General features: G+C 41.2%; 1 protein-coding gene across 2 annotated transcripts in view; it reads left to right on the top strand.

Annotated features, from left to right (window-relative positions):
- The window catches only part of LOC109070347 (teashirt homolog 3-like), a 38,059-nt gene that overhangs the window by 10,483 nt on the left and 14,444 nt on the right, over positions 1–13,132 (top strand). The gene's annotated exons all lie outside the window — the stretch shown is intronic.

The raw sequence follows: 13,132 nt of genomic DNA, 5'->3' as shown, positions 1-13,132 counted from the left end.
TTTCCCTTCTTTGGCCTGTTTCCTCTTCCTTTTTTTTCTTTAAAGGATAGTATGAGAGAAAGAAAGTGAGATGAAGCAATAGAGAGGGAACAAAAAAAGCTGGCCTGTTTTCTGGCTCCCACACACAGATACAATACTTCGGCCTTTTTGATGCCGTCCTGAACCCGGATAGTGGGACTGAGAGAATGAAAGAGAGAGAGAGGCGCTCCATGCCAAACAGTCGATTTCCCCAGCTCCTCAGCACGGTCATACATCATGGACCCACCCTTCTCTCCTGACAGAATGACATGTGTCATTTATCAAACAGGCCCTTGCCAAGGAGCCCAGTGTTAGGGGCTGTCCCCCCCTCGGAGAATTGCCACTGCCTCCACGCCACCAATGGTTCTGCACAGCCAGGGGAGGGGATGGCGGATGAGGGGGAGACATGGCTCCAGTAGGTCCACTAACAATGGCACTCAAATCTTTCCCCAGAATTCCTATGTTTTTATGTTTGTGCATGTTTTTTTTTTAATGATATACTTACAGAAGTTTGTATTTATTGAGGTCACAGGAAGTTTTATAAGTTAGCCTACATGTGTCCGACTCGTGAAGACCGTGTCCATGCACACTTCTGGCTGTCAGGTATCAGTCAGAACCCAAATCTACCATCCCCTACCCTCCCTCTTCCCTCCTCCTGTCCCTCCTTCTGCCTCTCCAGGGGCCTGCATGAGTGCATCGGAGCTCTTTCACTTTCCCATGATTCAAAGGAGCATTACTGAAGATGGATGCTCCTTAAAAAAAAAGAAATTGATGATGGATACGAGGCTGGCCATGTCATTCATCATTTTGAATATTATTTAGACTGGCCGTGTAAAGCTGTAACCTGAGCAGGGCTCAGAGAGAGAGAGAGAGGGAACAAGAGAGAGCTCGGAGCAGGACGTGGGCTTCCTCTGATGGATGGGCTGAGCTCTTGCACTGTTCGTTACCAGATACAAGAGGAGCCGAACTCCTTTGCTCACTCATTCACCCACTCGCTACCCTGAAACGCCTGAAAGGGCTAAAATAAAACGAGGGGTGGCGGCGCTTGAAAACAAAACTCAAAAGTGTTTTTGTTTGTCATCACCGTGGCCCTGTAACCTAGGTAACCCTGACTTTTTTTTTTTTCATTTTTGTTTTCCTCCCCCCACACTTTTTTGTCATCGAGGTCGTAAAGTTTAGTTGACAGCCCCTCAGGAACGAGGTGACCATTGTCGTCATGGACGCGAAAAGAGCGGGAACAGCTGGGCTTCATTAGCAGGAAACGAAGCCGACCTTTAACGCAAGCAGAAAAAGAAACACATATCTGAGTGCTCAAATCACACGTGGTCATCCGCACCCAGCCCGCGTTAATGAAAACATTTCTTCCATGTTTTCCTCTATCCCTTTTTTAACTGTAAGATGAGATCTGTCAGAATCATATTCTCAGAGTGTCTATAAGCATCTGATAATTCAGTTAACGGCGCACTCTTGCTGTGTGCCTGCAGTTCATGGGCTGGTCAGATTCCTGTCGTCTCTGGCAGTGGCAGTTGAGTGCTCAACAATGCTTGATATATCTGTCCATTGTTGCGATTGCGGATTACGCTTCCATTGACGTGAGATGCATTACGCTCTCGGCCGCATTGAAATGGGTTTGATGAATTATTTTGCTTTTCAGACTCGTTGTTGGACGTGGTGGGTTTACTTGGATTCATTGTTCTTGAATTTTCCAGCACCTAGAATGTGTCCCAACTCATGACAGGCCCCACCCTATGATGAGCTCCTCGAGCGTTTGGGTTTCAGCAGTCTACATCTATAAAGCCCTATGGGCTTCATCTGCCCCTGCAAACCCCACTTTTGAGCTGCACCCTTCTGGGAGAGGTTGAAAGCTTGGGTCAAACAGTTAAGAGAGCTTCAAACCTATTCTAGCGAAAGAAAGAAAGAGAGAGAGTGCATGCGAAAAACATAGGGGTGTGAGGGAAAGCAAGAACAGGATGGAGAGAATAGCTTGTTTTGTTTTTGTATGCTCTATTTCTTCCCCTTCCTAGTACCCCTCTCTCCCTCCCTTGCTCTCCCTCTCTCTCTTTTTTTTCTAGTTTTATAGCAGGAGACATGATTTATTGTGGCCATCCATCTCTGGGTCTCATCCATCACCTACTGGTTGCTAGGCAATCATGGCAGCAGCTGTTTGCTTTGACTCAGACAGAGGCACTGTCAATCAAGACAGGCAGGTGAAAAGCATTAGAAACACGCTATTGTCAGACGGAATAATTAATCAAAGGTAAGAAAGATAATTAAAAAGATATGACCCTTGCTAGCACTTGCTCAGGGTTGCCTGAGAAGAGAGCGAAGAGGGAAAAATGAGGGAAAGGAAGAGAGTGGAGCAGGAGGAAAGCACTGGCATGTGGCATGTCCTCTCTCTCTCTCTCTCTCTCTTTAACTCAGTCTCACTCTCTCGACACAGAAAGGGATTGGAGCAGAGGAAGATAAAGCTTACTCTCTCCGTCACTAGTCCAGGTTGTAATTAATTAAAAAGAGATCGGAGGAGAAAGAGAGAGGGGAGAGAAATAACAAAAGGGCTGGCGGAGATGAGAGTGAGTGAGGGGAGAGAGAGAGAGCGAGAGAGGAACCACATGAAAGGGTTGAGTACCTCGCTCTGATACGAGCAAATGCTACAAACGCATACTTAAAAGTGTTCCTCTTCAAATCCATGTCGCTCGCTCTCCTGTGTGCCTCTGAGTGTGTGTCTGTGTGTGTGTACGCGCTGCGACTTTCCCACAAAGCCTCAGGCCTACACGGTGTGCCTTCTTTAACTCTAGCTTAAGATGTCTCTGTTGAAATGCACGTGCACACACACTTGTAGTCAGCTAATGCTATTCAGATACAGTGAGAGACAGACAGCCCTGCAGTTCAGAATAATGAGTGACCGCGTGTTTTTGTACCTCAGGACAGCTTTATCGACACCTTACGCAGGGTCAGTCACTCGTATATTGCAGAAAGTTTGGGTCAAAGGCAAAGATGCTCATTTTTTGTTCTCCCTATTAATTGATTCAAAAATATGTAAACATGCAATTTATGCATACAGTGACTTGGATACATCTATCTATCTATCTGTCTATCTATCTATCTATCTATCTATCTATCTATCTATCTATCTATCTATCTATCTATCTATCTATCTATCTATCTATCTATCGAGTGTATGTAAAATGTTATCCTTTTTAATTGGTGGTTAAGCTTTTTTTTTTTGTTCTCTCTTTAAAGAAAAAAAAATGTTTTAGACCAGATTTTTCACCATTTTTCTCTTTCTTTATCATTTTTATGTTTTTGTGTAAATGTCTGTTGTTTGTGTGGTGTAAGCTGGTATAATGTAGAGACAGATGGTCAGTTATACAGTTTAGCTGTCATTATCCAAAAATATCTGACCACAGAAGGCCTGCATTGACTGATCCGAATCAAGTATTCTGGAGAGCTATGTAATAATTTGCAGTAACCCGGTGTGTGGAGTGTTTGTGCCCGTGTCTCTGTTCACTTGGTTAGACAGCAGTGTCTCCTGCACCTACATGTCTCTGAGGTAATGTGAGGTCATGTTGCCTCTAGCATCAACTCTCCCATGGGCCTGTCTTTTTGTCTCTGTCTGTCTCTCTCTCTCCTGCTTTCTCCATCATTTCAGTACATAGATAAGACCCCAAACAATGCGCTCACCTCCTAAACCAAAGCATTCTCCCAAATATTGTGTTCATATAAAAGTTTATTGTAGATTTCAGAATTCACACAGCAATTGTCCTGCATATCATTTTAATGTTTTGGCTCAGAATGGTAATAAAGGGGTTTTAACACACTAATATGGCACTTTTCCCGCATGCTAGTTGAAACATGAGGGAGCGTCCATGCTGTGTGTTGTAAGTAGTGTTTGGTTAGTCATTATCAGATAAAAGAGTCGCTCTAATCTTCTCATACAGGTGCAGACTGAGAGTCCAGTCAAAACACTGTTAAACACACTCAGAGACATCACACTGAAATGGTTTGCCCTTTGTGTAAATGGAGAAAAAAAATAGCTTTGCTGCGCTGGCCTGTACCACAAATATGCCTCAGATAGACATGACTACTCCCACACCTCCTCAACATACCTTTCTGATAAAATTATAGAGATGGAAATGTCAAGGCTTTTAACTCAGTGTCTGTGAGAGTGTTAGAAATGTGTTTTTTTGTTTCTTTTTTTTTTTTTTTTACAGAATGGTTGCTAAAAAAGGTGTTTTTCAGGCTATATCTGATTAGTGTTTGATATTTTTGAGATGAAACTATTGCTCTGCTGATTAATATAATGAGCCTTGCTTTCGATATTATAAAAATGTGTCAACCGCTAGATATTTTGCTGTATCAGATTTATTCCAGTGTGTTATATGTGTGTCACTTTTAGTGGGCATTCCACATTATTTACATGAGAGCGACACAAAACAAAATGAGAAGAAGCAGATCTGGACATGTCCCAAATAATTTAAATGAAGAAGAACACAATACAGGGTTTAGTCGAAACAGTACAGAATTGATGACTTTTGTTTTCAACTCAAGTGTTGCACAATGCAGAGTTGTTTTTTCACTGGTGCGAGACATGCCGTTCATTGGTTATGCTATGTTTGGATCCATCTTAAAAGAAAATATAACGAGAAAATAATAAATTATTTTAAGCACCTTTCAGTTGTAAATTATTGGATACAACACATTATCCAAAAATAGCCATTGACCCATGGCTATTAAAATAAACCTTTTTTTTTTTTCCTTCAATTGATTTCCGGTAAAAAAAAAAAAAAAAAAATAAACCATATAATATATATATATATATATATATATATATATATATATATATATATATATATATATATATATATATATATATATATATATATATATATATATATATAGGTATATAACATTGTGATATGAAATAACTAATTTCATAATAAAATTATTAATTCATTTATAATACACCCCTACATTTTTTTAATTTTTTTACCGCAGAATGCAGCGCTTCAGAATGTTTAAATGTTTCCCTAGCATCCTTGCCCTCCTCTTGATACATTATCAATCGTAGGTTCAGTCACTGGCTCTCAGTAAATGTGTAGCTAAATGGCTTATCAGCGTAATCTCTCTTTGCAGTTGCACTTGTGTCAAACATGGGTTTAAGTGATTTATTGAGTCACTGTGAGGTTATATATTGACCTGGTCCTGGGTCAGTCCCTATAGCTGCTAGTTAGGCACTGAAGTCAAACATTACATTAACTCTCACGACTGATTGCCGATGCAGGTTTTGTCCACTCCAATGCAGATACCTAATTTGACAGGGGCCCGTAAATGTTAAAAACAAATGCCTCTGAAACCAATTGGTTTAAAATGCAATTGTTGCATACATTAATGCATATTTTATGTAGTTATTTTGAGTTTCTAATTGTATTTATTCTTATGCTTCTGACATATTTTCATTCTTGCTCTTCTTTAACATATTTCTTATATTTTTTATTTAAGAAAAAATCAAGAAATTAACGAGTTCAATTCACTCCTTCCCTCTCCTGCGGCTGTCTGTGGCACTTTTTGATGACACGGTCCACATAACGTCTGCTGTTCGCTTGAGAGGATGTCCCTCTCCCGGCTGATAAGGCCCCCACTGTTTATGAATTCCTCTGGCTCGATCCAGTCACCCAACCCTGGAATTCAGTGGAGGAAAAGTTTGTACGTCTCTCTGCTCCCAGCTGTGCGTATAAAACCACAAATGTTATGACGCTGACAATCTTGACCGCTTATCTTTACCGTAACATGTTTAGTACACATGCATGTCTGAGCGAGAGGTATTTTACTGTGTGTGTGAGTGGATGTGAAACGAAGGCTTTGAATGACTCCAAGTATTATATGTCTGTGTAATTGAATTGCATACATGCTGCACATGAACATAGCAGTTGGGTCAGAGATCTGGACGTACAGCTGTCCCACTGTGTGACCGCATGCACTCCCAGCAGCCATTACAAATCACCATAATAACGTATACACAATTCTTTATTTCTGTCAAAAATCATATTTTTATATATATATATATATATATATATATATATATATATATATATATATATATATATATATATATATATATATATATATATAAAAGAGCACACAATCAGTTTTAGAGCTGCTTTCAATTTTTCTCTATTCTTCCGTTAGTAGTGTTTCTATTGTAGGCTGAGGGGGAAAACAATCTGTTATACCTCTGGCTATGTTTTGAGTTTGTGTGTGTGTGTGTGTGTGTGTGTGTGTGTGTGTTTGGAGTGTTGGGGACTGCTGTGGCTGTGTGTTTGCTTATCTCTCCATCGTGACACAGGGAACTGCGCTACATTAATACCTGCGATAGGGACTGTCTGCCTTGCACCTCTCTACAATGCAGATAAGCTTCAGCTCTGGAGGATTATCAACAGAGCCTGTGCTCACACTCACACACACACACACACATGCTTTATTTATTGTTTGGAGGTGCTGCAAGAAAGGAGAGAGTGTAGAAGTGGTAGTGAAAAAAAAAAAGATGGTATCAAGCAAAAATTGGCAAACTTTAGAGTCTTTTTTATCTTCCCTGATACACACACGTACTCACACAAAGATTTGTTCAGGAAGAAGGGAGTGTTCATGCTGTCTGTCTTTGTCTCGCAGGATTTTTATTCCATTGGAGTGAAGGGTGGTGACGTGTTTTGAAAGCTGTTATGATAGTGATACATTATGTGATCTTGACCACTGGATTTATTACAACAAAACATATAATCAAATAAATACATTTAATCCAAACATCCAAGAATTAAAAGAAAGCACACATGCCCTGACTTCTCAAGCTGAGACGTTGTTACGCAGGCAACTCCGGTTCGATTGTGTCATGCTGATCCTCCCTCTGCAGTCGTATACATTATGAAAAAGTTAAATTAAAATGAATAAAAATGACTAAAGCCCTCTTAATCCTTAAAACTTAAGCTAAGCAGTCTCGATTCTTATTGTTTTTTTGTTTTTTTGAGTATAAGTTTGGCTTCCAAAGCAAGTGTTTCAGAACATCTGTGACATTTAGAGTTCCTCATCCTCTCGGTTGGCGAGGAAGGCGGTGTGTGTACCGGTTGTGCCTCAGATTATTGAGGGGACCACGGCTATACATGTGCAGTATTCACAGAATTTATGATTGTTTTTTATAAGGCGACACTGTGGTTCTTCGTAGCCGTTCGTAGTGTGCAGCAGCGTCTGTGCTGCAGGTTATTGCAGGAACCTTGTTTTTTGTTTATAGCCATGAGTTGTGTGCAGAGTGTGTGTGGTATTGATTGTATTGTGGTGTTATTGTGAGGTTCATGACCATGGCATGGTTCTCCGAGCTCCCCCGTGGAGTTCCATCCTGCAAACACAATGCTAGGTGGTAACTCTTCCTCATCCTTACTGCATTCACAGCAGACACACTGATTAGCTTTTGTGTGTGTGTGTGTGTGTGTGTGTGTGTGTGTGTGCACATTTTTATCCACAGTGTGATTCATTTACAAAACATTCACATCAAGAACACTCAGAGGAAAAGACGGAATATTTCACACACATATGGAAGCAAACATTTAATCTTACACACACACTCACTTGCACAGACTCCTACTTTAATTGGGTATGAAGAGGTTGATGATTTTTCCCAGCATAAGCCCTGAGGGTGTGTGTGTTTAAATGGCAGTTTAAAAGAGCTTGTACATCTAAACATCTAAATACAAGCCTTGAGTTCTTTGAGCTTTGACACACTTTCTCTAATATCCATACACACAGGGCCGGTCTTAACACTCGGAGTTTCATGTATCACTTTTTGGCCTGTTTCATTTATGTTTGTTTGTCGTTGTGTGATAATGAGATAATTAAATGTGGCATCACTCTTCCTGTTATATTTCACCCAGCCAACCCCCCCCCCCACCTTTTGGAGACGTGGAACAGGCCAAGCCTTTGAAATGGATACTCTATCGGTTCCCAGCCCAGATCAGTGGCCCTGCGGCCCCTAGGACTCAATGGGGAGGGGAGGGGAGGAGAGGGCCCTGTGGCACTCGACCAATCAGAGCGCAGCCCTCACTAAGAGGTGTTGATGGCTATGGAGCGCTAGCTATCCATCATTCACTGTGATTTTAGGAATAACTTGTCTGTAATTCAATATCAAAGTAAACGAAGGACCCTTTAGAACGAATGCCATTTTAAAAGTTCTAGAGTTGCATTTTAATTTCAGTCGTGCAATAAATCATAGAAAGGCAAACAGAATAATCAAAGTTTTATTCCAAATAAGAGATCAGGTTTTGAAATATCAAATTTAGCAGAAAATATGCAGGATGCAATCTGACACCAAGGGAAACAAACCTCACTGAAGAGTTCCGAAAATTGATTGATATGCAGCACTTCGGTTTCTCGTCACTTAAATAGAACCCAGAATTTATTGCAATATTTTAAGTAATAATAACAACAACAAAAATTATTATATTTTACTATAGTAGTGAACATAAAATACATATGAATGAATATTTAGTCAAATCAGCTAGATGATTTACTGAACATAGATACAATATTTTTCCCCCTCATTGATTTAAAAGTGAAATCCAGAGAAAGGAAGAATTATTTATTAATGAAAAGCAATACTCAGCTGATTTAAATGCAATCTTATTGCAATGACTTTATTCTAAGAAAATATTTTATTACATTTTAAAAGCATGCAATTCCGCTTTGAGGAAAAATATACATAATTATGCTTCCTCTAGAACAGGATGAGACTGATAAAACCTTTTTATTTAGTTTGATGATGTAGATAATATATCACTATTTAAAATAGCTTAATATACTTCATTGTGCATGTTTATCTGTGTGTGTGTGTGTGTGTGTGTGTGTGTTTTTTGTGTGTGTTATGCAGCAGACTATCTGTATTGGTTGTTTGTTTATTGATTGTACTTTTTGTTTACTTTTTTTTTTGTTTTATTTACGTAGCACACAAGCGAGTTTCCTCCACCCTGCACTTTCTTCAATACGTGTGTAATCGAAGATCTGTACAGATAAAGAATTGCCACAAGTATAAGAGAGAGAAGGGCAGGAGATAAAGATAGCGAAATAATGGCTCTGTAGCATCACCGTGACCTGCAGTAGCCGGGCGACATTTTTATACGTCTCAAAGCAAAGGTCTGAAACAGTGCCGGGACAGCTATAACGAGAGCCGTTCTCTCGTTAACAGAGGAAGCCTGTAAAGAGAGTGAACAGGGTCCTCTGCCCTGGGCCCCAGTTTTATGAGCTGAGAGAATGTACTGCCAGAGCCGTGTCTGTTTATCTGGACAAAAATAAGCCAGTTTCAAGCCTCACTTTCGCACATGCTGAAGAAATGTGCTATTTACAACATTATAAGTCGTCCATTCAGCGACTCTTTAGCGTTCTGTATCTTATCTTTGTGTTGCTGTTGTTGTTCTCTGGCTTTTCCCTGAGTTTTCTGAGAATTTAATGAAAAAGAAAGTAAATATTTCTCTGGTAGACCACCAACATATTTCCCCACCCTTATTAAGTATGTGATATTAAGATCTTAAATCTGTTGTCGGCTACAGCGGGTGTGTGTATGTGTGTGTGTCTCTGCGGAGGGGCTGCGATGGCTTGTTTTCTTATTGCATCATTAGTTGAGGGGGTTGTGTGTTTACCAGGGCAGGCTGAACATTGTGGACATTAATGTGTCCTCCTGTGGTTTATGAGCCATTCAGAACACGTGCACCCACACACACACACATGTGCAATCCACAGTTCACGTGACAGTATACTGTACAGTCGAAAGAATCTGCACATGAACTATCCTGTACCCTAAAGCCACATCTTTTATTTTCAGTGAAAAGTGGTGGAACGTGTTGTATGGTTTCTTTGCTCTACTTCCACATACACACGGCTGTGTGAATGTGCCCTCATAGCTACAGGCCTAAAATTAACACGAGGCATATGTGACTCACAGGGTTAAAGGCTCATTAGGTGGCCGGGCCTGTTATTGGCACAGTTTTAATATTATTTACGAGCCTCCTGCAGAAAAGCATCATTCCTGTCCTCTGCTTTTCATTAATAATCACAAATAATATCCAGAGCAGAAGATTAGCCCATAGCAGCTGCGACAAGATGACACATACATACTCAGAATGAACAAATCCAAGACATAATGTCATTTTTCTCTGCCAAAACTCAGAGAGCATCTTTCACTTCCTCTGAATATGCATTTCTGCAATTTTCTGGTCAACGGGGATAGACAAATAATGTGTTAACTTCACAAGAATCAAACTACTTCTGATTTCCTGTCATGCATCAGTAGTTGGAGAGCGGTACTGCACTAGTGCATTTCTTTAGATAAAGAAAAAATGAAGTCATTCAGAAAATAATGTTTTGTCTTGGGGTAAAACAGATCTCAGATCTGTTTTCTAACTACACCTCCAGAACAATAAACCTGACCCCAGCCCTGCGGCCAAGGGCGGCGCGGCAGGGAACGGTTACGCGGCTGTAAGCAGAGTGTTTCTCTCACTGGCTATTTTCACAGGGGGGTGGGGGTGTTGAAGGGGGAAGGAGAGGGGCTGGGTGCACATCACTTTTTATTAGCTTAATAAATCACCTTTGTTGTCAATCAAGGCACAGAGAATAATTGGATATGGTTGAATCCTTGCGTGATGGATTATATAAATCATTCCAGATTAAATTAAAAGATAATGCACAAACTTAATGGTTTGTGTTTTGCAGTCTAAATTGCCTCGGAGCAGTGTTGTTTTCTCGCTTTATTGTGCGCCGTTTTTCTCGCCTCTAAAACCCTGCACGTTCGCCTGCCTTTTACCGTCCTGCCTCCACAGAGACTAAGCATGTGTGTGTGTGTGTGTGTCTTCTCGTGCAGCGTTGTGTGTAATTTTCTTCATCTTCTATGATGTGTCCGTGCGCTGGCGTGTTGTTTCTACGTCTGGTTTTGTTTAGATTATGTGTCTGTTTTCACGTCTGCCCCACAGCCCGACTGTGCACTCTCGAACACGAGCAATATCATAGACAATCAGTCCCCTCCCAGCTCATCTACACCCTCTGCCCTGTCTGCCTCCAAATCAGAATAAGGCAGATCTCATTCTGTTTGCCTCCGTGGCCCGGCTCGATGCTAACAGATTAACCCTGACATCCTCAACAAGCGGGGCTTGCTTCTCAGGTGCCATCCAATGAGAGAGAGGGAAAAGTTGACCCAATAAGGAGTGGAGCAGGAACTAAGACGGCAGAGGCAGAGAGGCTATATCCTGCATATTAGCACCGCGGCTGCCCTGTCCGTTTACATGCTGACAGATCCACTATTATCATAATCGGTCCGAGAACATGACGGGACGCTGAAGCGATGATGTCGTTTTATTTACAGGCAAAGCAGCCCCCTCCCTGCCCTGCACTCAAAGACCACGTACCCTGGCAGGCCGGCACAAGCGGGCGAGTAGGTCAAATGACATCTTTTGATCAGAGCTGTCCAAAGAGATCAGAGGAGAATGGCAGGTAATGGATACCCAGTGACACGCTGAATGGAGAGAGCCAGTGACTAGATGACTGCATGTCTCCTATTAGGAGCATCTTACTCGTCTTTGCTTTGCAGGCCTACTCTCTCTGTATATCTACACCCCCCTCCTTCTCTCTCTCTCTCTCTCTCTCTCTTCCAAGGCCTTCAGATTGACGTCTCGAAGTAATACCTAAATCAGTGGACTGCCACTGGCTAACACTCTGCATTATGGGTTGGAAAATGCCTATTATTTTACTGCCTAACGTATCTGCCAAGTTCAGGGGTTGTGTACATGGGAGAGACACAGTGACTTTTTTTCATTTCAGATCAGAGATCTTGTCTATCTTCTGTCTTTGTGTGTTTATGGGAGGGATGGGTCATGATTGTCACTTGTTGGATGACTTGTCTGTAAGTGAGGTTGAGATTTATATATGATGTTTTAAATGTGGGGCTTTAATTAGCGTGCTAGGAGCATGTTTTAGCTGGCACATTAAAGCAGCACTGCTACAGTTACACATTCAGAAGGAATTGTCTTTGGCCGTTGCGTCATGTCTTGCGCTGAGCGTCCTGTCATGGCATGTCAAATTAAAAGTAGTCAAACTATTAAAAATGCAAGAACATGTATTATGTAAACGCCCTCTAAAAACGTGTTCCTTAAAGGGATAGTTCAACCAAAAATTTTAATTATTTCAACAATTACTCACTGTCATGTTGTTCCAAACCCGTGTGACTTTCTTTCTTCAGTTGAACATAAAATGTATTTTGAAGAATGGAAACCATAGCATTTTTGGTTACCATTGACTTCCATTGTATAGGCAAAAAGTAGAGACTTTCCTTAAAGAAATTTTCCACAGAAGAACGTAAAATATGACAGAATGTTCATTTCTGGGCGAACTGTCCTTTTCAGACTTATTATTAGCCAACTAGTCATTCAGGGAAGCCGCTGTCTAGTCGATTTAGAAAATGCATTGTTTTTCCATATTTGTCTTTTTTTTTTTTGTCACATGTAATTTTTCTGTACATGCATATTTTTCTTCTTTGTGCACAGACATAACCATGTTTAGATTGTGGTGTTAATATGTGTTTTGTGTGATTGCGCGCGTGTGTGTGTGTTGTAGCTGAGCTGAGTGAGGCCCTGGGGATCACAGCAAGGCAGATCTGTTCTCTCCCATTACCCAGCATCCCTCTCTAATGGGAGACTGACACACTCCTTTGATTCTGAGTGGGACAGAGGGAAGAAAGAGAGGGAGGGAAAGACACGTTATGTGAGGCATTACTAAAAGAGGAAGAGGGACAGCAAAAGTCACTGAGCAAAACTGAGAGATTCTCAGTAAGGCACACATGTAAACTCATTCAAAGAAAATCACCCCTCCCTCTCTTCCACTCTCTTTCGGCCTCTTGGGAGTTCCCAGTGTTTGTGTAGATGTGTCTGACCTCCGGTTGCCCCGTAGTTTAGGAATGTGAGTTCTCCAAGTGGAGCGCATCTGAATAAGAAAGGCAGGCGGGTGGATCATTTGCTGGAGATCATCTTCCCCCTGCTTTATAATTGTTTGTGGTGTCTGTTTGAGAGCTGCTTCAGACAACAGAGCCACACAC

Source organism: Cyprinus carpio, chromosome A7 (genome assembly GCF_018340385.1).
Source record: "Cyprinus carpio isolate SPL01 chromosome A7, ASM1834038v1, whole genome shotgun sequence".
Taxonomy (NCBI): domain Eukaryota; kingdom Metazoa; phylum Chordata; class Actinopteri; order Cypriniformes; family Cyprinidae; genus Cyprinus; species Cyprinus carpio.
Note: the sequence above shows the minus strand (reverse complement) of the source record. Positions and strands in the feature narration are given on the sequence as shown.